Source organism: Callorhinchus milii, unplaced genomic scaffold (assembly GCF_018977255.1).
Source record: "Callorhinchus milii isolate IMCB2004 unplaced genomic scaffold, IMCB_Cmil_1.0 Scaffold3, whole genome shotgun sequence".
NCBI classification, from domain to species: Eukaryota; Metazoa; Chordata; class Chondrichthyes; order Chimaeriformes; family Callorhinchidae; genus Callorhinchus; species Callorhinchus milii.
Genome location: NW_024704744.1, coordinates 41,565,209 through 41,590,309, shown reverse-complemented (window position 1 = coordinate 41,590,309; position 25,101 = coordinate 41,565,209). Strand labels below are relative to the sequence as shown.

The 25,101-nt window shown below is 38.9% G+C and overlaps 1 protein-coding gene and 1 non-coding gene across 2 annotated transcripts in view; both read right to left on the bottom strand.

The window, feature by feature from the left end:
- Positions 1-25,101, bottom strand: part of bckdhb (branched chain keto acid dehydrogenase E1 subunit beta) — a 198,217-nt gene that overhangs the window by 101,425 nt on the left and 71,691 nt on the right. The window lies entirely within an intron of this gene.
- trnae-uuc lies at positions 15,333-15,404 on the bottom strand. The gene has a single exon. It is a non-coding gene; the product is annotated as a tRNA-Glu (tRNA).

Below are 25,101 nucleotides of genomic sequence, written 5' to 3'. Positions count from 1 at the left end.
GGGAGCTGGGTGACCAGCAAGTTGGTGGGGAGGGGGTTGAGGTAGCAGGTGGTGGGTTTCATGGAGGTGATGGTGGGTGAGAGGGAGGAGAGAGAAATGGGGAGGAAGGAATGTAGATCTTTTAGGATCTTGAATAATTCAATAAGATCTCCTTGCACCAATTCATATCTATCTTCCATTACCTCTCAGCATAAACTAAAGTATCTTAGTCTAGCTATTAATCTAGTTGTCCTTCACTGTACCCTTTACCAATGTTAAGATATCCTTCTGTAATATATTGGTTACAATTGTACTTTGTATTTCAGGAGGGGCATAATACAAGTTCAGTATAACTTATTGTGAGTTTTTGCTCTTTCACTATACACATCAAGATCCTGTTGGTTTCCTTTGGTGCCAGCGCCCACCTTGCTGATAGCTACAGTAATTTGGTCAGTCAGTCCACGACTGTTTGTGGAACACTGCTGTGCGCAATTGGCTACCACGTTTCGCCCACAAAGTATACAGTCAATTCACATTACAGTATATTTTATGAAGCACTTTGAGACGTCTCAAAGACGTGATAAGGCACCAAATCAAATGCAAGGATTATTATTAAATTCCTTTCCTAATGCACATAAAGTTTACATTCCTGCTTTATTCTGATTCCCCAATCTCGTCACTTTGGATTTGACCACATTAAATGACATTTAGGTTTATTTCAGCCCAATTTGCTAATCTATCTAAATCTTTGTACATCGTCATGCTTTTCTGTTATTTCCCAAACTGCTATCATCAACAAATTTAGATAGTTTGGTTTCAGTCTCCAATTCCAAATCATTTACCTACAGAGTAAATATCAGCTGTTGATCTAAGAGACACCCAGCTACTTCCTTCATTCCACAACAATGTGGCTTCATGTGCAACTTCCTATGATTTAGCCAAGTTTTAATGCAGCTTAAAAGCTCTCCCCATCTCATATCTTTGAACTTTGTGGTACATTCGTCATTTTTTTTTCCCCCTTTTGCTTTTACCCAACTTGCTGTGATTTGTTTAATATTATTACATAAACAAGTTACCAGAGGGTGACCAACAACAACATTACATTTGTATAGCGCCTTTCACATCGGGAGGACGTCCCAAGGCGCAGGACAGTGTACGGCATTTCAGACCCATGCTGGGATCATTGGGGGAGAAGAGAGGGAAGGGGGTTGGCCGATGGCATGGTCGAAGACGAGGGTCTTGAGGTAGGACTTGAAGGAGGCTAAGGAGGGGGAGAGGCGGAGTGACTGGGGAATGGAATTCCAGAGACTGGGGGCAGAGTGGCTGAAGGCTCTCCCGCTAATGGTGGGGCGGGTGGGTCGGGGGACATGGAGCAGGCCAGAGCCGGCTGAACGGAGGGAACGGGCGGGTTGGTAGGCGGTTAGGAGGTCACAGAGGTAGGGTGGGGCGAGGCCATGGAGGGCTTTGTATATGAGGACCAGGATCTTGAACTGGAAGCTCTGAAGGATAGGGAACCAATGGAGTCGGGCGAGAGTGGGGGAAATGGGGTCACGGAGTTTGGTGAGTGAGAGGATGCGGGCTGCAGAGTTCTGGATTATTTGCTGACTGTGGAGGGAGGAGTTGGGAAGGCCAACAAGCAGGCCGTTTGCACAATCGAGCCTGGAGGTGATGAAGGCATGAACAAGAGTTTCAGCGGCCTGAGGGGTGAGGTAGTGGCGGAGTCGGGCGATGTTACGGAGGTGAGGAAGGCAGAGTGGGTCATGGCTTGAATGTGGGGGAGAAAAGACGATTGAGGATCGAACAAGACACCTAGGTTCTTGACTGGCTTGGTGAGTTGCAGTGTGCAACCAAGAGGTTGATGCTGCCAGAGCCTGAGGTGCACTGATGGGCCTTTAGCATTGCTAGACAAAGAAAGGGAGAAGATCCAGCAATCCAAAGAGAAAAGTTACAATTCAGTATTTTGAAGCAACTATGTTAGTTGGTCCATGCAAAGCACTTCTCTCTATCTTGAGACAGGTTGTGTGAAATTTGCTTCACAGGCTAATCAGGGAGTATTCCATAGGGTCAGCAGAACCATATTAATTTGAAATGCCTTTGCAATATAAAACCTACCCAATACGCTTACTAAATTTGCGAACACAAAATTGTCTCTGAGAAATAAAATTGGACCCTCACTCCATGGCTATCTGTGGGACACTGCTGTGCACAATCAGCCCACAAAATATACAGTCAATCCACTTTACAGTACATCCTGAATTGTACATATATATATACAGTATATGCTGAATTGTAACTCATCTCTTTTGATTGCGGATCATCTCCACTTCTGTGTCTCGCGATGCTAAAGCCACATCAATGACCTGTGCTTGAGAGTTTAGACTATCTGAGTCACAAATACAATGTTGACCTGCTTTCCCAGGAGTCCTGTAGCTCAGTAGTTAGAGCATTTGACTCACAAGCGAGAGACCTGGGTTCGATTCCCGGCAGGGTGAAATGTTGGGCAAGTTTCCTTACTCTACATGCTTCTATTTACTTAGCAGTAAGTAGGAACCCGGTTGTTAGTCGATTGGTGGATTGCTTTTCTGGGGGTAATAATTCCTTCAAAAACAAAATTGGTCACTTCAATCCACGACCCTTTGAGGGACATTGCTGTGCACAATTGGCTGTCGTGTTTCACCCACAAAACATACAGTCAATTCACTTTACGGTATATCCTGTGGAGCGCTTTGAAGATGTCTCAAAGACGTGATAAGGCACTATATCAAATGCAAGGATTATTACTATTATTATTATTATCCTGTGAAGCGTTTTGAGATGTCTCGATGACGTGGCACTATATCAAATGTAAGAATGATTAGAGTTGACCACTGAATCAGTGGTACAAAGGTCACTGTTGTTATACCCAATTATTTATAATTTTGTCATTGTGCAATATGATTATACTATACTGTAAAGGTCATGTTTTGTATACGAGTGGTGGAAACTGATAAAATGTAAATAATTGAAGATGTTCAAATGACATGCTAAATTTAATGCAGTAATGTAGCAGGTACAAAAGCCACTTATTACTGAATGAAACATTTTCCAATTTGCATTCAGTGTTATGAAATGTTCTTAGGTCTGATACATGTAATTGAGGAGTGAAAATTCCATTCACCACCTCTCCAGTGGAAAGTTACTTATTGGTTTTGAAAGTAACACTACTGTTTTATTTGCCACTAATTCAAGTAATGAATTCAAATGTTTTGCCACTTGCTTTTCACAGAATCATAGAATGTTACAGCACACAAGAAGGCCATTTGGCCCCTCAAGCCTGTGCCAGCTCTTTGAAAGAACTACCCAATCAGTCCCACTCCCCCGCCTTTCCCAATAGTCTTGCAACTTTTATCTATTCAAGTATCTATCCAATTCCTTTTTAAAAGTTAGTATTGATTCTGCTTCCACCACCATTTCAGACAGTGCATTCCAAATTGTAACAACTCTTGCGTTAAAAAAAAGCTCCTTATCTCCCCTCTGGATCTTTTGCCAATTATCTTAAATCTATGTCCTCTGGTTACCGACCCACCTGCCAGTGGAAAGTTTCTCCTTATTTACTCTATCAAAGCTCCTCATAACTTTGAACCCCTCTATTAAATCTCCTCTTAACCTTCTCTGCTCTAAGAAGAACAATTCCAGCTTCTCTAGTTTCTCTTTCTCCACATAACTGAAGTCCCTCATCCCTGGTATCATTCTGATATAAAATAATAAGTGCTAAAGTCTAAATCTGTTATCAATACTGTACTTGTAAACTGTAGGGTACCCAGAACAGAATCTTACAAAAGACCCATAGTGAACTATTCCTTACAGTGTGTTCTTCAGTTGATATGTTCTCCAGCATTTTCCCAGAAATGTTCTGAACATTTTACTGGACACATTCACTTGTAGAAAATCAGGAGACATAAAGCAAAAATAGAGATTAATCAAGGTTCAATTTGTTTAATTTGTGACCAGAATAAAGATGAATGCTGTCCAATCTTAAAAATAAGTTTCTAATGGAAAAAACTTAATTTTTTAATTAAAATATTTACCTATTGATGACGCCTGAACAAAAATCAACCCCCTTGCTGAGTGAAACTAATGGGTACCTATGTTTTTTTAATTAAAATATTGTATTTAGAAGGCTCAAGTTAATTCTCTCCTGTGTTTACCAACTGTAGATTTAATGTTACCTAAGCATGTTTCTTTGTAAAGTATCTATAGCGAGAATGAGCCTAAATTGAATCAGTACATTCAATTCTAAATTAAGTGGCTTCATTTCTAAATAAAGCAACAAATGAAATCATGGGCTTCCTATAAAATCTGCACCTGAAAATGTTCCTTTCCCCCAATGTTCTACAAAAAATAATAAATTATTATAAAACTGCTTCTAATCTGAGAAAGTGTGGTTTCTTTTTTAATCAGCTGGGTATCCGACAAGTACAGAAACCCATCTGTCATCAGCAGTACCCTGCAGTACTGGCTTTACCTAAAAAGTGCTCTTAGCGAGGGTAATCTGCTTTAACACACTGTCCAGAAATGGTGGTTTATCACATTACTTACATGTAATAGCAATGTTAAATATACTATTTTAAAAAATTAAGATTTAAAGACTAGAAGTCTTTTTTAAAAATTAGATTATCAGTAAATGTTCTAAATTGATATATTTAAGACCATAATAAAGACAGCATTAAAATATTACTGTAGTATTTTATGGTGTTAATTTCTTTGCTTAAATATTTTATAATAGTTTAAGTGACAGAGAAGTGGAGGCCCACTAATTTTAAGATTAGATCATTGAACTCATGGCAAAAAGAATTTAGATCAAATCCCATTCTCAATTGACATTCACTCCTTAATCAGAATTTAAATGATTGAGGTGATATAATCATCTTACAGATATGAAGTACAAGGTGACAAGTTTAAAATTGAGGTTTCCACAAGGGTTTTTAAAGTGTCTAAAGCTTTACATGCTACACTAGAGATCTCAGTCACCTGATGTGCTTTCACAACAGTGTATGTAACATATTTCAATATTTGTGCTCAAAGTGTTAAATATACATCAACACATTTAAGAGTATGGTGGTGCCCCTGTGCTTAAACAGTTTGACACCTGCATGCGATATAAACACGTTCACATTTGTTGTGCTGCGCAAGTCAATTTTATAAACTTTCAATTCAGACTACCAAACGATAATAAGGTTATGTTTTGCTATGTTAGGTCATATTGAGACTTTTCTGCCAGCTATAAATATGCTGCTCTTTTGAGATATTACTCTTGTGCTGATAGTGGGCTTCTTAATCTGACACTGCAAGCAAAACAAATGGCTCCAATTTTCAAAAGACCGAAGATGACCCTGGGTACCATTACCCATTACTTATGCTTCACCTAAGTCCTCTCAATATGTCTAAAATATTTATTTTAAAATAATCTGCAAATGATTGAGGGTAGGAAACTGTGAAGTTTAGTTCAAATCTAATGAAGTTTGGTTCAAATCTAATGAAGTTTGGTTCAAATGCTGAACCATTAAAATATCATCAACAAGATTCCTCTATTGGATGCTGCCTTGCTTTAAAGACTGGTTGCTTTGGCAGTGAAATTACCCCCCAAATCAGTGAACTTCATCCTGTGCAGTTGAGAACAATACCCAGATGTTCAAGTGTGCACACTCTGAACTCGTACCACATGTGTACAACCTTTTGATGAATGAGTTCATCATTTTCTTCTGGGTACCCTTGAAATTCATAATTTTAGAGGTTCCCATTCAATGTTAAACAACACTCATTTACATAGTCTTACATAAGTTCTAATAATGCTCAAATTGACTTTCTTTCATGTGTAAGACCAATTGCTTAAGCTTGTGGAACATAGAATTTATTTCATCCGCAGATTTAACTATATTAATGTTTTATCAGCATACATCATTTTCAGTTGCTAATGGTCTATTAGGAACAACATTTATCATATTATGTAAATTGTTTCACTTTTTCAAAAGGCGTAAGTATCAATCTGCATGAAACTAAAACCTATATCCAACAATTGGATAGTTGTTTAATAGGGCTCCGAGACACTACAGGTGTGAAGGGTGCAATACAAATGCATGTTGTTGAATTTTTTTTAATAGATCAAATTGTGACCAAGCTGCAAAGTGCAAAATTAAAAATGCAAAGGGTCAGTAAGATCAGTAGCAACAGACATTTGGCTATACACCAGCAGAACAGAATTACATAGTAATTTAGATATCGGGAACAAGGTTGAATATGAAGCAGATTATTAACAACAGAACTGGATTATGGCCTTAGATTTACAAATAAATTATCAGCTACTATTTATAGCACTGAAGGCTGAGAATATTCTGTACAATTGGTAGCACTCCAGGAAGATGTATAATCTGAAGGAAGACTGTGTTTGTGACATACTGTTACTAGCTATCGTATCCATTATCTCAACCCCTCAATACAGCTACTGTTTCATAAAACATTATCACGTATGGTTATTCTATGAAATACCAATTAAAGTAATAATACAGTATTTGCTTCCGATAATTTGGTCTCTAATACTTTACACGTTATTTATGATAAATCCCCTGCTAAGTTTGCCTAGGCGCACAATTTAGAAATCTTTGGCCTGAAAATCCAGTCGGCTTTATACTCACCACCCTGGTCAATGTCTACCACTAATCGGATTCCTCAATTATATTTGTATATTGCCAAAGACACGACACATAGAAGCTCAGCTTACTAACTGTAAAATGCAGAACTGTGGTGCGTATTTTTATCATTTTTTTTGTTTAAATTGCATCAAAAATTAAACAAGATGTGGTGCTCAGACAATTTATAAATGAGCTGCTTTTATCTTCAGGTCAAAGAAAATCTATACCAAGCATAAAATATCTTGGTAAACTACGTATGGATTTATCACGATACAACTATATTCCTAAATGAGTTTGTTGACATGTAAGAAAACATCTGCAATGTGTTAATGAAATCAACAAAATGCAGCTATGATATCAACATAAGGAGAAGTTCAAATTTCAAAGAAATTCAAACCACCATGCACCGTCCAGATTATTTTGATGGTAAGTAGTTGCTAAAGAGGGTCATTATATCAACGCCTTGCATTTATATAGTGCCCTTGTTGCGGAGTCCTACATCCCTTAACAGTGGCAGAGCCTGATGCTGAGCCAGGGGGAGGGAGGAGGTGACCGTAAGCACAGTCAAAGAGGAAAGTCTTCAGGTGTGATCTGAAAAAAGGGAAGGAGGGGCAAGGCGGAGGGATTGACGGAGAGTTCCAAAGTTTTGGGCATAGTGAGTAAAACCAAGGGTGTGGATGGTAGTTCGGAGAGGACCAGGGAGTAGCAGGAGACCGGAGCCAGAGTGGGAAGTAAGCAGGTCGGAGAGGTGGGGAGGTGCAAGGGCGAGAAGGGATTTCTAGACGAGTGTGAGAATCTTGAAGATGACCCATTCTGTAATAGAGAGACAGTAGAGTCTGGCGAGGACTGGTGTGATGGGGGTACAAAGTTTACAGCAGGTGAGTTTATCAGCGGCAGAGTTCTGAATTAGTTGGATTTTGTGGAGCTGGGAGACCGGCGAGGAGGGCATTGGAATAATTGAGGCGGGAGATGACAAAAGCGTGGATGAGGGCTTTTGCTGAATTGGGTGTGAGATATAGTCAGAGGTGGGCAATGTGACGGGGGTGGAGGAAAGAGGTCAGAACCATTTAGTGTCCTCTCATCTAAATGGGATATCAATAAACCACACTTTGTGCTACTGGGGAGAGTGACCACTTCCTCAACAGGATCATACTGCAGAGGGAGAAAATTTCAAACTAAAACTCTAAACAATTAATATTTACTACCTTAACAAAAATACTAACAGAAACTGATTAGCTTACAGGGGAAATCAACAATCTACTGTATAGAAAAAATCCCAGTGATATAATTGACAGTTTTACTGATTTTCTCAATAGGTGCTTCAAATACCACCATCAGATTTGAGATAGTAAAAATTTATTACCAACTCACTTCTCCTTATTAGAACTCAACAACTGATGTCAGCAATTATATTGGAAAACCTATATTATACCACATATGATTATTACCACTTATTATGGAAACATAACCGCGATAGACTGTCCAGAATATTCTGCTCGTCGCTGAATACAACAACAAAATTACACTTGTAAAGTGGCTTTCACGTCAGGAGGACGTCCCAAGGTGCTGGACAGTCAGTGTTTCGACTCGAGCTGGGGGCCGGGATTGGGGAGGGTGGAGGGCAGGGGTGGAAGCAGGGAGATCAAAAGAGGAGGGTCTTGAGGGAGACAAGGGAGGGGGCGAGGCACAGGGACTGAGGGATGGAGTTCCAGAGGGTGGGGCAGAGTGGCAGAAGGCCCACCTGCCAATGGTGGGGCAAGCGAGACAGGGATGTGAAGCAGACCAGAGCCCACTGACCGGAGGAAGGGGGCAGGATGGTAGGGGGTTAGAAAGTCACAGAGGTAGGGGGCTGCAAGGCCATGGAGGGCTTGAAGTGAGGACCAGAATCTTGAACTGTATTCTCTGTGTGATGGGAAGCCAGTGGAGTCAGGCAAGAATGGGGTTGATAGAGTCACGGAGCCTGGTGCAGGAGAGGACAAGGTTGTAGAGTTCTGGATGATCTGCAGCTTATCGAAGGAGGAGTTGGGGACAAGCAAGGAGTTTGCATAGTCAAGCCTCGATATTATGAATGCAAGTACAAGGGTTTCTCATGCCTGCAGCATGACACAGTGGTGGAACCGGGGGATGTTGCGGAGGTGGGGGAAGGCAGAGCGGGTCAAAGCACGGATGTGGGGTAGAAAAGATAGTTGAGACAAACAGGACCCCAAGGTTCTGGACTGGCTTAGCAAGTTGGAGTGTGCTTCCATGAATGGTGATGCTGTCAGCACCTGAGGTGTGGAGGCGCTGACGGGAGCAAATCAGGAGAGCCTCGGTCTTGTTGACGTTCAACTGAAGAAAATTAATTCTCATCCAGGACTTGATGTCTGATAGACATTCTGTCAGGACAGCAGTGGTCCTGGAGTCGAGGTTGGAGGCAGAGAGATAGAGTTGGATGTTATCCACATACATGTGGAAGTTGACGCCATGTCTGTGGATGATGTCACTAAGAGGGGCATATAGATATTGAAGAGGAGGGACCAAGGACAGAGCCCTAAGGAACGCCGCACAAGACAGTGCAGGGGCTAGAGGAGAAACCATTTGTGGAAATGAAGTGGAGATGGTGTGAGAGGTAGGTTCTGAACCAGTCAAGGACAGAATCGTGACGGTTGAGGTGAGAGACAGTGAATGAGGATAGAGGGTCAATGATGTCGAAGGCAGCAGAGAAGTCAAGGAGGACGAGGAGGCAGAGAGAGCCCTGGTCACAGATGGACAGAAATGTCATTTGTCATTTTGACCAGGGCTGTTTCTGTCCTGTGGGTGGCACAGAAACCCGATTGTAGGGGTTTGTGAAGGAAGTGACGGGAGCGTAATGAGCGAGCTGGAAAGCAGCTACTCGTTCCAGGACCTTGAAGAGCAAGGGAGGCTGGAGATGGGGGGGTAGTTTGAGAGCAGGAATGGGTCCAGGGAATTTTTTTTAAGGATAGGAGTGATCACTCCCGTTTTTTAAGGGGTGGGAACAGTACCAGTGAACAGTGAGAGGTTAATGATGTCTGTGAGTAGAGGGGCAAGGAGGTGGAGCTGGGAGGTAAGGAGAGGCGTAGGGATGTGGTCGAGGGAGGAGGTGGTCGTTTTCATGCGGTTTATAGTGGTGGTGAAAGAGGAATGGGAGAAGGTTCAAAGGTGTGGAGTGAGGGATGAGTATTGGTTAGTAGATGGAAGGGGCAGCTGAGCAAATTCCCTCAACTTTAGATTCAAGGAAATCCAGCATCGCCTCGCAGTTGGCATTGGAGGTGAGGATGGGCGAGGCGTGAGAGGGTGGACGGAGGAGCCAGTTGGTGATGGAGAAGAGGAGTCTGGGGTTGTCCTTGGCCTCCAAGATTGTCTTAGTGTAGAACGACAATTTAGCGGAGGCAAGGGCAGAGCGGTAGGATTTGATAAGGTCCAGCCAGATCTGTCGATGTACCGTTAAGTTTGATTTAAGCCAGGTGAATGGGGTACTTTTCCTTGTTTTTTTACTCCCCAAAATATTATACTGACTCTTAATTGACACACTGATAAAACTGACAGCAGATTATCTTAAAAAAAAATTAAAGCCTGAAAAAGTGTTGTAGAATTTCCAATCCTCCTCTGTCTCAAGATATGCACCAATGACACAATTTTCTGGGCTCAATTATTCATATCTTGCTACAAGTATCTCCCTTTGGTAGTACTTTGAAAGACACAAAACAAAGCAACAACATTTAGATGGAAAATAAGATAATAAATTGACCTATGTATGAAATCCCATTGTGATTCAGCTTTTCAAATTAATTTTGGCATAAAATAAATCATTCACTGTTGTTTACATGGTAAATATTTTCATTTCAGCAGCTGGGCGTTTAATTAACAAGAAAATCTCATAAAGCTGTTCTACAAGAAACACAATTTGCTTAAGAAAACACCACACAGGAGTCATTGACGAAAATGTGTCTACAACTCTTCATGGTTTAAAAACATAGCCTGCAAAATAGCAGCCAAAGAAGAAGCCAGCAGTAATGGAAAAAATAAATTGGGATGTTACTTCATGTTCATTAATGTCAAACATCCAAACATGTGTAGATGAACCTTCCTGCATTTGATCTTTTATTAATGAGAAAGTATCAAACATAAAGAGCATAAGAACACAGAAGAGTTAGGTGCATATTTTTGGAATTATATTTTTCTGCAAAAAGCAAGCGACTTTTAGTACCAAGTCTGGCTGAGGTTTTCAGAGAATACATTTTCTTTTGTAAACCCTTCAAATAAATCTACAGCAGCTAGATCAGTAGGATTGCAGGAAGTTATGGTGCGATTTGAATGTGATTTCTGAAAATAGAAAATAATTGTTCTGAAATAGATGAAATAGATAAAATACTGAAGACCAGATAGGCCATTAAAGGGATGAGTTGAGGTTGATTTAACAAAGGACTCCAAAATTGTAAATAAACCAATAGGAGAAATAAAGGCTAGAAGGAACATATTTTGTCAAAAAGGACATTCGCTAGATATTGAATAAAAAAACATAAAACTTGCATACAGCCTTCGATGGCTCAATATGACATTTTGATCTAAGCATCTCTTCCAAATTGTATACTAAACACATGTTGGCGAAGCAGTAGGATGCATCCAATTTGTGGTAGAAAATGTCTCAAAATGCTCAGGAGGGTTCACAAGTTACATAACTATGAAACTGCTTTTACATAAAAAAATTATACCTATTCTGAAAATGGAGGCAGGTACATTTCAAACAGCTTGCCCTCCAACTAAATTACCTTTCGTAATGAGAGAATACCATTCTGTACCTATCAGATCAGAAATGCAGGTAATGGATTTTATTAAAATATTGATATGATCCATAACACTATCCAGTGATCTTCAATACACAAAGACCATGTTTGTAGATCAGATCCAGTTGCCTAGTGTGTTACTGTAATTCTCTATTTCACTGAAAATCATTGCCTTTAAAGTTAATTGGAATCCGTTATAGTAATACATACTATTTTGTGAACCCACAGCTGTCATTATGAGTAGCTGATGGCAAGTGCACTCAGTTATTTGAATGGCTCATGACCCACCTAAACTCTATTCTCATACACTCTCATTTTAATGGACATTTGCAACTGTAATTAGCTTTTTGACATCCTTTTTACTGAAACAAAATACTATATAGCAACCAGAATAAAAATTATAGAAGTGCACAGTAGACTGCATTTTTAATGGTTTACAGTTCTCTTTTTAAAATAAAAAAATCTTATTTTGCTTGGTATTTCTTTTGGTTAAAAGTCGCCTAAGATGAGGAGGCATTCAGACTAGACAGAGGGAAGATAGGAGGATGGAGATGTCAGAGAAGAAAGTGGGGGAGGTTTTGGGGGGATTATAGATGAAGAGAATTTTAAGAGAAATATTGGAGGGATGGTAAAGAGTAAGGTGCTCCAAGGAGGGGAAGGAACCAAAGGATAATAATCTTTGCATTTGGTATAGTGCCTTTCAGGTTGAGAGGACATCCCAAACTGCTTCACAAAATATACTGTGACTGAATTTGTAGGTGACAAGTAAGATGCGTATTTAGATTTGCAAGAGATGATAAGTCTAGCTATGTTATGGAGGTACCATGAAAGGAATGTAACCTGTTTAAATCCCCTACTATGTACGCACAATACTCATAGCTTGATTTGTAACTTAGCCTGACCTATTTCCCCAGGAGATGTGTACAATTATAAAATTAAATGTAAAGCCATCAAATACGTTTCAATTAGCAAAATTGGTATTTAAGGCATAATAAAATTCCCATTACATCTATGAACTTGAAATCTTTATTCGGAAAAAGCTAATTCCCATAGTTGGTGAGGTCATGTCTCCTAAAGCAGCACATAAGTTCTTTTCTCTTCAACCGTGCCTTCAGCTCCCCTCTCGACTCTCTACCCCTTCCTCGCTCCCTCCCTTCCCTCCCCTCACCCTGACCATCTCCCCCCTGCTCGGGTCCCGACCCAACTGTCCAGCGCCTTGGGACGTCCTCCCGACGTGAAAGGCGCTCTATAAATGCAATCTTGTTGTTGTTGTTTCCAAGCAAACCTTGTGAAAAACTAGGGATAATTACAGGCACAAGACATCGGGGTCATTGTCCAGCGGTTTGAGAAAACATCAATATACCACAAGAGGGCGAACCTCCACATAGCAACGAAAAAGATTCTGATTGCATGCTGAGGTAAAGGAACCTGCTACGGGGTGATTCAGTCTGCTAGACATCCATCAAAAAATCCTTTGTTCTAATAAACTGATTCGGAATAAATCCTGACACCTTAAGCAAACTATATAGGTGCTTAATATCCTATATCACTACCAAAAATGAGTTGAGCAGGGGCTTCCATTAGCTCCTTTGATGATTTTAACTATATTACTGCTGTCCAATATAACATTGACAATCTTAAGTCCCAACAGATAAAGAAAAAATATACTGCCCAAAGTTTTGAAAAACTGATGCTCTCATTTTGTGAGCTGTGCTCTATAACAAATGATAAATTAAAGTAAACTGCCTATTTGATGCCAATATGTGCAATGTTGAGAGGTTGTAATGTATAGTTTTTGAAGTATATGATAAATCTTCCATAATGCTGGAAATCTATATCTATCCAGCAATAATGCACAGAATCTCCTCTTATGGAGATCAGCCAGTATCTGCCAATGACACGATCAGTACCAGAGCGCTTAAGATCAGAAAATGATACAAGCAATAGTGAGCCAATACTCACCACCAACAAATGACAAAAGGTTCAAGACTTCTTCCTTTCAGCTTTACTTTATTGGATTCTGACAAACAATTGAGTCTGTAAAAATTGTGCAAATCTGCAAACAGTCAATCATCGCGTGATTTGCAGACAAGATTCTTGCATCCAAAAAATCATATATTCCTTGGAACTGAATCCTTGATCTGATGGCTATAACATCAACTCTAATGTGCTGTTACAACCATCAGTTAAAGATACCTGTTCACTGGTTACAGAAAAAAGTCCAATAAATCTAGGTTGCGACTCCAAGTTTATGTTGTGTAATTGAGAATTCAGAAACTTGGCACTTACTAAGGAGAGTGGAATCAACACTCAATTCTACCAATTTGCTCATCATTTTGATATGTCAGTGCAGCCCAAAATAGTCAATATAATTCTATTAAGAAGAAATGAATCTCAAAAACGTAATTGGAGAATTAGATCAAGTCAACAGGTTCCACTGTATGCGAAGCACTGAAGCAGAATACTGGTAATGCTAACATGTACTCTCATGAAATATTTCCATGTCAACAGGAGCTGAAGTAGCAGTACATTTGTGGGGAAATGTTGTTTATCATTATCAAGTACTTGCAATATAAGCAAGTATATATTTTAATTTATTTTGAATATTAAATATTCAGCTAGCAATGAAAAAAACATGGCATATCTCAAGCAAATGCTTATGCTTGACAAAGATAATTTTTATTTCGTACACAGACACCATTTGCAATCCGCTTCCTCTGCCAAAGTACAGCCTAGTGTACTTCATTGAACTTATTAGTTGGCCATGCTTTATCAAACACAAGATTATTATTATATCAATTACTCAGGATAACAAATAATTCGCTGAGAGGTGTTATGGCAGAACAGAATTGCTAATTAGAGTGAAATTAAGAACAATTATAAAAAATGCTTACATTCTGTCTGAATTTCTGCACTTTTTAATTTTGATTTGATCAGCCGAGTATTGATACATATGGAAACCCATCAACATGTTTAAAGGTCTCCAAACCAGAGTTTCACTTTTTTTCGGTCAACCTGACACACAGTGAAACCCATCACCATGCTTAAGAGTACCAGAACCAAACTGAGAGTTGCACTTATTCCACCTATGGAAATTCCTGTGTTTGGGTAGTAGACAACTTAACAGCTCGGAATGAGGCATCACTGGCAAATATTAGTTTCATGAGCTAGATTTCCTCCTTTCAATTTCAGACAAAGGAAGGTGACATGAAAAGATGAACTGAGAAGATGAACTGAAAAGGTGGAGAGGGCCAGAATATGTTTGTATAAACTTTCCACTAAACAGAATTGTTCGTGTTGACTACATTTATCTTTTTAATACTATTAAACTATTCTATTCTAAGCAAAGCCAACTGGATCCCTTCTCTCATTGCTAGATTTCAATCCAACAAAAATCACAAGCTAAGTGTCCCATCTTAACATTTGTTATGCAGTGCCCTTCTCGTAAGTGTTATACATGCCAAGATCTTAAGAATGCTTTAAGATGGAATCTACTTCAACAGATAATAATAATAATCCTTGAATCCGATGTAGTCAGGGCAAATTCTTAAAGCGCTTCACAGGGTTTACTGTAAAGTGTAATGACTGGATTTCTGTAGGCAAACGCAGCAGCCAATTTGTACACACCCATGAAATGAACAACCAATTTTATCTGGGAGACTGTTAAATAATAATAATCCTTGCATTTGATATAGCGCTTTTCACGTCTTCTAGACGTCTCAAAGCGCTTCACAGAATATACTGTAAAGTGAATTGAATTGTATATTTTGTGGGCGAAATGCGGCAGCCAATTGCGCACAGCAGTGTCCCACAAACAGTCATGGACTGAAGTGACAAAATTATTTTTTTTTGTTGAGGGAGTATTATTAGGCATGTGGCGTAAGTAAACTTGCCCAAGATTTCGCCCTGCTGGGAATTGAACCCAGGTTTCTCACTTGAAAGGCGAGTGCTCTAACCACTGAGCTACAGGACTGTTGACCAGGATACCTGAATAAACACCCTTCTTCTCTGTTTTACTCGGAAAATAGATAACGATTCAGGACAAAATATATTCTTTGATATTTTGGTCCACAAAACTTGCTTTCAACTTATTTTTAAAAAATGTGTAGTTAATTAATGCTGCAACTGTCTTGAGATGCATGACGAATTAATCTATAGGATTGGTGGCCAGGACACCAGGAGAAACTCCTTTTATGACTAGAGACATGGAATGTTTAACTTCCTACCTGAGGGCAGGCATCCAGGATCAGGTTCAAAATCTCATCTGACGAAAAACAACTCTAAAAATGCAGCGCTGCACAAGTCAATTCCCCAGCTCCAAATTGACTTGCCTTTTACCTTCTCTCAACATTACTGACTACTATTGCTGGCTTGAGTCACTGCTTCTACTTACCTGCGACCTGTATGTTTAACATTTTAATATTTGTCTGAATAAATGTTTTGTACATACAGTATTTTGAAATGTAAATTTTGATTGTAAGAAAGCAAGACCAATGTGTCTCATTTTCTTGAGACATTTCAGCAGTGTCTTTGAATATTTAGACTCAACACAGAATAGCTTTCTGGTTGGGTTTCACATTGATTTGAAAAAATACAACCTGAACTATCCCCCTGATTCAACAACAACTTGCATTTATATAGAGCCTTTCACAAACAGGGCAGTGTCCTGGAGCGTTTCACAATGGTGGAGTCTGACAATGAGCCAGGGTAGAGGGAGGGGGAAGGTGAGGGTAAACACAATCAAAAAGGAAGGTCTTTAGGAATTTGAAGGTGTGGAGAGACTGGGCAAGGCAGAGGGATTGAGGTAATTGGAAAAACAGCAGGAAATCAACCCACCACAATATATTGTGTACAGATCAACAGCTAAGAAACTAAAGGGTTCATTGACCGAAGAGAGTCACAGGATTAACATATGAAGCATTACTCTCTGGCTCTCTGGAATGGAAGTCAATGGTCAAGCTGTGTTGCTTGTAGACAGGAATAGTTCTAGAAAATAGTTCTAGCCAATATTGTGTAAAATATTAATAAATGTCCAAAGTAAGCATATCTGAAAACAAGAATAGGAAGAGATAAAAAGAAGCACTTAAGAACAAATTAGATTTCCAGCTGGAAAACTAAATAACAGATTTATAAAAGTAACAACCTATCTATTTTGAGAAATTCATTCTAAAAACTCAGTATCACAAGTGTAATGTGTACGTGGGCTGATGTGAAATTTAGAAACAAACAGCTGCTGGTACAAATTATGAGCCTATGGCACTTTGAATTTTAGAAGGGAAGACTTTTAAAAGCTAATTCCACATGTCTACTAACCTTAACTATATGGCAGATTTGTTACGATTCCCATCTGGTATATCGGGTAAACTTTGCAGTCAGTGTTATATTTAGTGCATAGAATGGGCAAGGTGGCAGATCCACAGGACCATTTTCATGGTGAGTCCTAGAAAACGGGTCGACCTTGTTGAGTTTCTGCTCGTGGATTTCCGTCCCCAGTTAAGGATTAGCAGAATTCTAGCTCTGTAGACAGCAAAAGCTCAAAATATCGTGGTCCCAATCTCACTACCCGGATCCCACTAACCAGCAGTTGAAGGCTGATCCACCAGTCCTAGCTCCTATGATCCAGCTTCTCTGACTTTACTATTGATCAAATGGGGGAGGGAGGGAGTCCATTGAATATATTATACGGAGTCGACAACTGTTTGTGGGACACTGCTGTGTGTAATTAGCTGCCACTTTTCGCCCACAACATATATAGTCGATTCACTTTACAGTGTATTCTGTGATGCGCTTTGAGATGTCTTGAATACGTGATAAGGCACAATATCAAATGCAAGGATTATTATATTATTAAGGAAGTGGGAGCGGCAGGTTAGAAGATGATGGCGGGAGCCAAAGCATATAATTTCTTGTCCATGTTCAAACAGGAATAATAATAATCCTTACATTTATATATAACGCCTTTCACGTCATGAAGTCATCTCAAAGCATTTCACAGGATATACTGTAGTAGGTGAAGTAAAATGTTTCATCTAATTCCTTTCACTCCTACATTCCTAATTTTTAACTAATGTTCCTTGGTATTTGAACATGTTGTGATAGTGAAAAAATTGTCTACATCAACTTTGTAAATACATTCATATGCTTCAAGGTTTTGGATTGATCACTTCAAAGACTCCTCTTTTCCAAGAAAAACAGCTGAACTTCCTTAACCTTTCTTCGCAACTTAAAATTACAAATGCGAAGAATAATCACGGGTGTTTTTAGTCTCCCATGGACAATAATGCCTTTCCCATATTAGGTGTCAGGCCTGCGGCCAATACACAAATGAAATCTTAAAAATGCCTCACATAGTAATATTACCTTATTTAGGCTTATACTCTTTTGTGCTATAACAACCAAGTAAGTTATTTATCTTAATATTTTCAACCAAGCACTGAATCAAGCATTATCCTCCTTGAGAGGAAGGGAAATGCGTAAACAGAATGTCAGAACATAACTTCCTTACCAACGATAATAACTTTGACCCTTACAGGCCATTCAAACTTTCTGTTTGCTGTATTCTGAAACTAACCCATCAAGATAAATTGCTCTGTACTTAGTAGCACAGTCAGTACCAACTATGCAAAGGGAAGCACCTTTAACATGTTTATAAATCATCAAACTGATAGTAGTGAAGTGGCCAACACTTGAGAAGGCTACTGCTTAAGCTTTTTATTGCATATTACTATAAACAGGCCTGTAGCACTGATTCGTCAGGAATCACAAGTTATAGTGGTATCAGTATCTGCTGTGGAAAATGCATTTTACTTACAATATGCAAATATCTCATAATGAACTTAGGTCTTTTTAGTAATTGGCCAACCAGAGTAGTAAAGAAACAATTATTTGCTTGACCCTTAAATGAAAGGGTCAAGCAAATAATTGACCCTGTCAAATGTACTGCAGATACATTTTGAACCAAGGAACATGATTACTTGTTAAATATATCATTACAAAATTTGTTAACATAATTTTGGGCACCAGTAATTCTCTCTGTACACAAGGTTTACACAACTCGCAAATCAAACTCAATATCAACAAAAACAAGCCAAATGAAAATAAGCCAAGTATGGTGTTGGAACAGGCACCTCTCATCACCACCATATTTGGCTCATCTTTAGATTAAACAATGAGTGGAAGAAAAAAGAATAATTACCATTATAGCTAACTTTAAATATAGAGCAAAGGATCAAATATGCATTTCGATTTTTTTTTAAAGTTTCAGACAGCAAATACATGCAACAAATACTAGACATCAATCACACTAGCTATCAAACCTGAATTACCAGATGCAATTATTTTCTCAAACCAGCACTTTAGATAAGTTCAATGGTCAAGACAAAATAGAAAACTGTGAGATCATATATACAAGCTTATTTGGTATAGGGATAGATTTTGCCATATTCCTGAACACATTCTGCTCCTTATTCAAGGAATGCATTTAGGAACATCAGCAGGCAGCAGCCCTCTTCAGGTAAGTGGTTTAATCCATTCAGGGTTCTGCCATCTCAATTTTAATTTTAATCTGAGGCAACAATTGTGCTTCGTGCATATTATCTGAAATTCTCAGTCTCCTAGGTCAAAAATTACGTTTTAAATAAATGACCAAAGGCCCCAGGCCTCTGAATCTATATTTTGGTCTAAATCTGGTTCCAGTTTACGTTTTGTATTTAATTTTACTTTCTCAGAATTTATGTGCCCAGGATAACCAAAATACATGTTCTTCCGGGCCAAACGATTAAGGTGAGTCATTGAGCGAAAACTGTCCTGGGAGAACACTGATTCCAGCACTCCAAGGCTGATAAACACTGGAAAAACAAATCAACAACAACAACTTGGATTTATAGAGGCGCTGACGGGAGCCAATCAAAAGGGTCTCAGTCTTGTTGACATTCAGCTGTAGAAAGTTAGCTCTCATCCAGGACTTGATGTCTGACAGACATTCTGTCAGGACAGCAGTGGTCCTGGAGGCGAGGCAGAAAGATAAGAGTTTGGTGTCATCTGTGTACATGGAAGTTGACCCCATGTCAGTGGATGATGTCACCAAGAGGGAGCATATATATATTGAAGAGGAGGGGACCAAGGACAGAGCCCTGAGGAATGCCACACGAGACGGTGTGGGGACTGGAGGAGAAACCATTTGTGGAGATGGTATGAGAGGTACGATCTGAACCATTCAAGGACAGAACAATGAAGGTTGAGGTGAGAGGCGAGGTGGTGGAGGAGGATAGAGTGGTCAATGGTATCAAAGGCAGCAAAGAGGTCAAGGAGGACGAGGAGGCAGAGAGAGTCTTGGTCGCAGATGGACAAAATGTAATTTATCACTTTGACCAAAGCTGTCAGTGACAAATGGCTGACATGCAGAAATTGGATGGATCAATCATTAAAATACAAATTCAAATTTCAAGACAAATTTACATTTATATAACACCTTTCATGTCAGGAGGATGTCCCAAGGCACTGGCAGTCCTGACTTCACCAGAGCTGGAGGTGGGAGCTGAGGTGGTTCAGAGGGGCAAGATGACAGAAGGCTGTTCACAGAGGTAGGTCTTGAGGCAGACCTTGAAAGAGGTGAGGGAGAGGGTGAGTTTGAGGGATTCTGAGATGTGGATTATTCATAAATTGGTTGTCTGATAAATGGAAGCTTTAAGAAAAATACCACCCCATCTCCCAACTGGTTCTTCCACAAGCAGTAGTTTTTCACTCCAACACTGGCCTTCACTAAAATAAATTCTGAGCAATTACAAACTTTGCAGAAGCGAGGACATTGGGTCAAGCATAAAATTGGTCCTCAATATCATTTAGGATAATGAGCAATTCATCAACTAGGGGAGTGTCCCGGCAAAGAGGGTGGGAAACGACTGAACAAATAAATAAAGAGGTCAGCAAAGAGAGCTAAATCAAGCAGATCAATAGAAAACAAGAAGGATGAATGTCTAATAAGATCATCAAACTGTTTTTTTTTCATAAGTTTCAGGTCAGTAGCATTTTACTGTAACATTGCTGCATGAAATAAAATACCTACAGACTTGCAGGAACCAGGACTGATGGGTCAGGTCAGGTCAGGCTAGCATCAGAAACCTGGCGCACTGAGATGAGGTTGGCTTGGAGATGGAGCAACTTCTTGGAATCTTTCCCTCTACTGACGGCATAGTATTGGAACCACTCTAAAAATAGTTGTGTTGACTCATGTCCAAAATTCATTATGGCAGTACACGTTGTCTTTACGCTCAGGTTTAAATAGCAGATGAACAAAGCATTGCCTTACAAAATATTCACCTCAGCATAAAGGTTAGAAATCCCCTTACAATGTTTTCAAGAACAGAATCGAAGTACGCAATTCAGTCACCACACATAACCAGAGTAGAACATACAATACATTTAACCCACACTATAGCAAGGATACATCCAATCTCCTTAAGCAATCATTTTATCATAATAATAATCCTTGCATTAGATATAGTGCTTTATCATGTCATAAAGACATCTCAAAACATTTCTCAGGAAACACTGTAAAATGGATTGTATTTTGTGGATGAAATGCGGCAGCCAGTTGCGTACAGCAAAGTCCCACAAACAGCCATGGAATGAATGACTAATTTTATTTGGGGGATTGTTGGCCAGGATAGCGGGAGACACTCCCTCCTCTTTCCAATAATGCCATGGGATCTTTAACGTACACTTGAGCAGGCAGACGGAACCTCGGTCTAATGTCTCATCCAAAGGATATAAATAAAATACTGAACTTTAAAAAATATACAGTTCAAAATTCACAGAAAAATTACCCTTCAGTCTCTCATTCAATCTTTCTCATCGACTACAACTCAAAATACAAAGGTATATTTTCAATACATGTATCTGATTTTCTTTTAAAAATCAGAACATTGAGCATTTGCTAAATTGGCACAAAGATCTACTGGAACTGGAAACAACATGTAAGAATCAAATGTCGAGACAGTGAATAAATGTTACAGAAAGCCTTTTGATTATTTTGAATCTTTCCCTCTACTGACAGGATAGAATTCAAACACTCTAAAAATAATTGTTTAGTTGATTCATGTCCAAAATTCATCAATGTCAGCAACACAAATCTTAAGTATGCCTTTACTTTCAGTCTTAAATGCAAATTAACATACTTTTAAAGCATGTTTAAATATTCACATCAGCCTAAAGGTTTGAAATTCCCTCACGATGTTTTACATTGTTACAAGCATTAGTCTTGTGTTTCAAATTTCAAAGTGGTAAGAAATTTATGGAATAAAATTCCAGTTTTCACACACAAACTATTTGCATATCCACTTATCTACATCAAGCTGACAAAGAAAACTAATTGTGCAAGACGTTATCAGAGAAGCTATTTACCTCACAAAACAGGCACAGCAACATTTATTTTTCAGCCAGTAGCACAGTTAACTGTTAATAACATGGGTTAGACACAGAGACAGGCATAGATATGGAAATAAACAAAGTCATAGAATGGAAGTAATTGAAAGAGATAGAACATGCTAGGCTTAAAAAGAACAGAGAAAGCAGCAGTGTTATAGAAAACAGGGAGACCAAGAGAGGATTGGCATTGCTTAGGAGATAGTGGCAGCATAACTCCCAATGGAACAATATTTTTGGCTCGGCTTGTAGCTATTCGTAGTTTATCTTATGTTCAGTTATCCATACTGTTTCGTGATGTGGTAGGCTTATTTAAACAAATGGTGGTTTAAATTTGCTTTGTTTAAATTTAAATTTGTTCAAATTTGTTTTAAAGTCAGTTTTTTTTCCCCACTTCTTATTTTTAACTACACAAGCACATCTTCAATGTTATTACAGTAGTCAAAATCTCATAAACGCCCATCAGAAGTTACACCAAAATTACATGGTAGTGCAACATAATTCTTCCAGTCCAAGTGTAGGCATTTCAATTGCATGTTTGTAAAATTATTATTATTAGAATGGGAGACAATTCTAATGCAGAATTAAATTGAAACTTAGGTTAATGGCTCGTCACTCCAATTTTTGCACAGTAAAAAGGACTAAAACGGCTAGTAAAACAAGACTATGGAACATTTGCAGACATTATATAAGCAGGCACTAGGGCAGCACTAACCACAGAGCTTAGTTTATGCAACACTGCAATAATTGATGCAAGTTTAACGTGGCAGTTTGTGGGTAAACAAAATATGGCACTAATTTTCTCCTTCAGGGAAGTCTGCTTTGTACTGCTTTTTTGGGAGTCAGACAGATATCTGACACATGCACGGAAACCCGTCACTATACTTAAGCCTCTAAACCAAACTACTGAGAGTTCCACAATATGAGAGGTAAAATTCTTTTAAGAATTNAAAAAGGCTTCAAAGTTAAGACTGAATTCAGATTAATAATTGCGTTAATAATTTATTATTCACTTTAATAAATTAAATACAGACTTAGATGGAATTTTACCCCAATGGTTTATGTCTAGTAACGAGTGTCCACTCCCTCCCCAGAGTGATACACCCTGATCATCTAATTCTGGAGAATTTAGATGAAAGAGCTGAGGCTTAGGACCCTATGGAGTACTGCTGGAATTTAACAAGCTAAAAATGTGCAATGTACAGCACTGGTACGTTTGTCCAGCTAGGACCACCTTACTTGTTGGGGCTTTGGTTTTCAGGGTTACATGGAATTGAGTTTGAGGAATCCTTTTTGCCAGTGGTTGTTTGCTCCTTCAATTCCATCTAATAAACCAGGGTGACTGGTTCACCATCAACAGTTAAGAGATTTTCACCATAAATACCTAGCAAGATTCTGGCACGAATACATGTCCTAAAGTAACTTAAGAATGCTAGGTAAATGCAGGTACCAGGAACTCCTTGCAAACAGTATGGAGCAGTACTGTACTGATCTACAGGACTCTGTTACAGGCTAAAGGTTTCATACTCTTTATATTTTTTGTGCACCCACAGTCATGGTATTTATATTACATCATGTGAAGCACTTTGAGATGCCCTCCTGACATGAAAGGCAAGATTATTATTATTCAAATCACTGTTAATGATCCATTAACCTATGCTTTTTAGAAAAAAGAAATTTCAGATCTCTGTAACCTACAACTTTCAGCTGCACATTTAAATGACCTCCCTTGTGGTGACCCATCTGGTGACATCTCCCCTCTTTTGTAATTTATTTGTACAATGAAACAGTTTGTTATTAACATAAATAAGAAGAATACTACAACTACATTTCTTTATAGATACAAAACACCTAAATGATAACTATCAGAATAGCAGTGGGGAGAAGAGAGAAAAAAAAGATACAGCCATAATAATAATCCTTACATTTGATATAATGCCTTTCAGGTCAGGAGGGCATCTTAAAGCGCTCAAGATGTACTGTAAAGTGTAATGATTGTGCCATATAGACCAGCGATAGTGGTCTCAATGGCAATCCATGTGGTTTTAGCTAGTTCAACTCCAGCAGTACACAACACTCTCTTTGGGGTTCCCAAACTTTGTGTCTGGCCATCATGCACCTCATATTCTCTGGAATTAGGCAAACTGGGTGATATCTCTAGGAAAAGCATTCACATTCCATTCCAGACACAGGGAAATTTCTACGGGGAGGTGGCGACATATGTGGACTCTCAGTCTGCTTTGAACGATTTTCTCAAGTTGACCAAAAAAATGTATCTATTAAAACACTCAAATGTTTATACGTCTATAAAATATTTTGACTTTATTTCTGAAGAAGCAAAGTTGTGCAAGACAGAAGGCTATACCTTAATAAAAAAAAATGTTTTTTGGGAGGGGGAAACTTAAAGATTAGAAAACAAATTTCATCCACTATACAATTTACAGTATTTCAATTTCATTACAATATTAATTAGACCAAAACAAAATTACCTCCAAGCCAAAAGTTTGATGTGCAAACAAACATCTGGGCTGCATCATCCTGATATTCATTATTTCCACCAACTGTTTACTCAAGTGTTCTGTTCTCTCTCCCACTTGGCTCGTTCTCTACACCAATGAACTGAACTCACCATCCAACCATATCAACTGCTACGCACAATTCCACTCACTATTCATCTTCATCCGAACTTCCATCAGATCAGTGCTAGCTTCACTACCTCTTGCAGTGCAGTGGTTGAATCACTAAATGTTCATCTGCTTCCTTTAAATAGTGCAGTAAATATTCTCTTTCAATTCCTCAAAGAAATAATTTCTTTGTATCTCAAGTATAACCAACAGCTATCAATTCTTAGCTTGATGTCTCCACTCTTTAGCCTTTATATATCAACATTATTGACTTCAGTATTTAATGGATCTCTTACACTGCTAGACAGAGTATAAGAAGTCTGAGGCTTCTAGGCTCTCTTTTCGCCAACAATTCTCTCTTTTCTTTTACAACAATATTGTCGTCTGAGTGATACTACTCTAGCCATTGCTACTCCACACTCCTCTCTCCTGAGCTCAAAAAACTTTTCCTACGTAATCTTTTTCTGTCTATATGTCCACTATGCTGTGACCACAACACCATATTCTAACTCATTCTTTCTGAAGCTTATGGAACTCTCTACCTCCAGCATCTTTCCCTTCCTCCTAGGGTCTTACAAAACACAAGTGGTGCCATTTAACAAATTATACCATTTAATCATATTC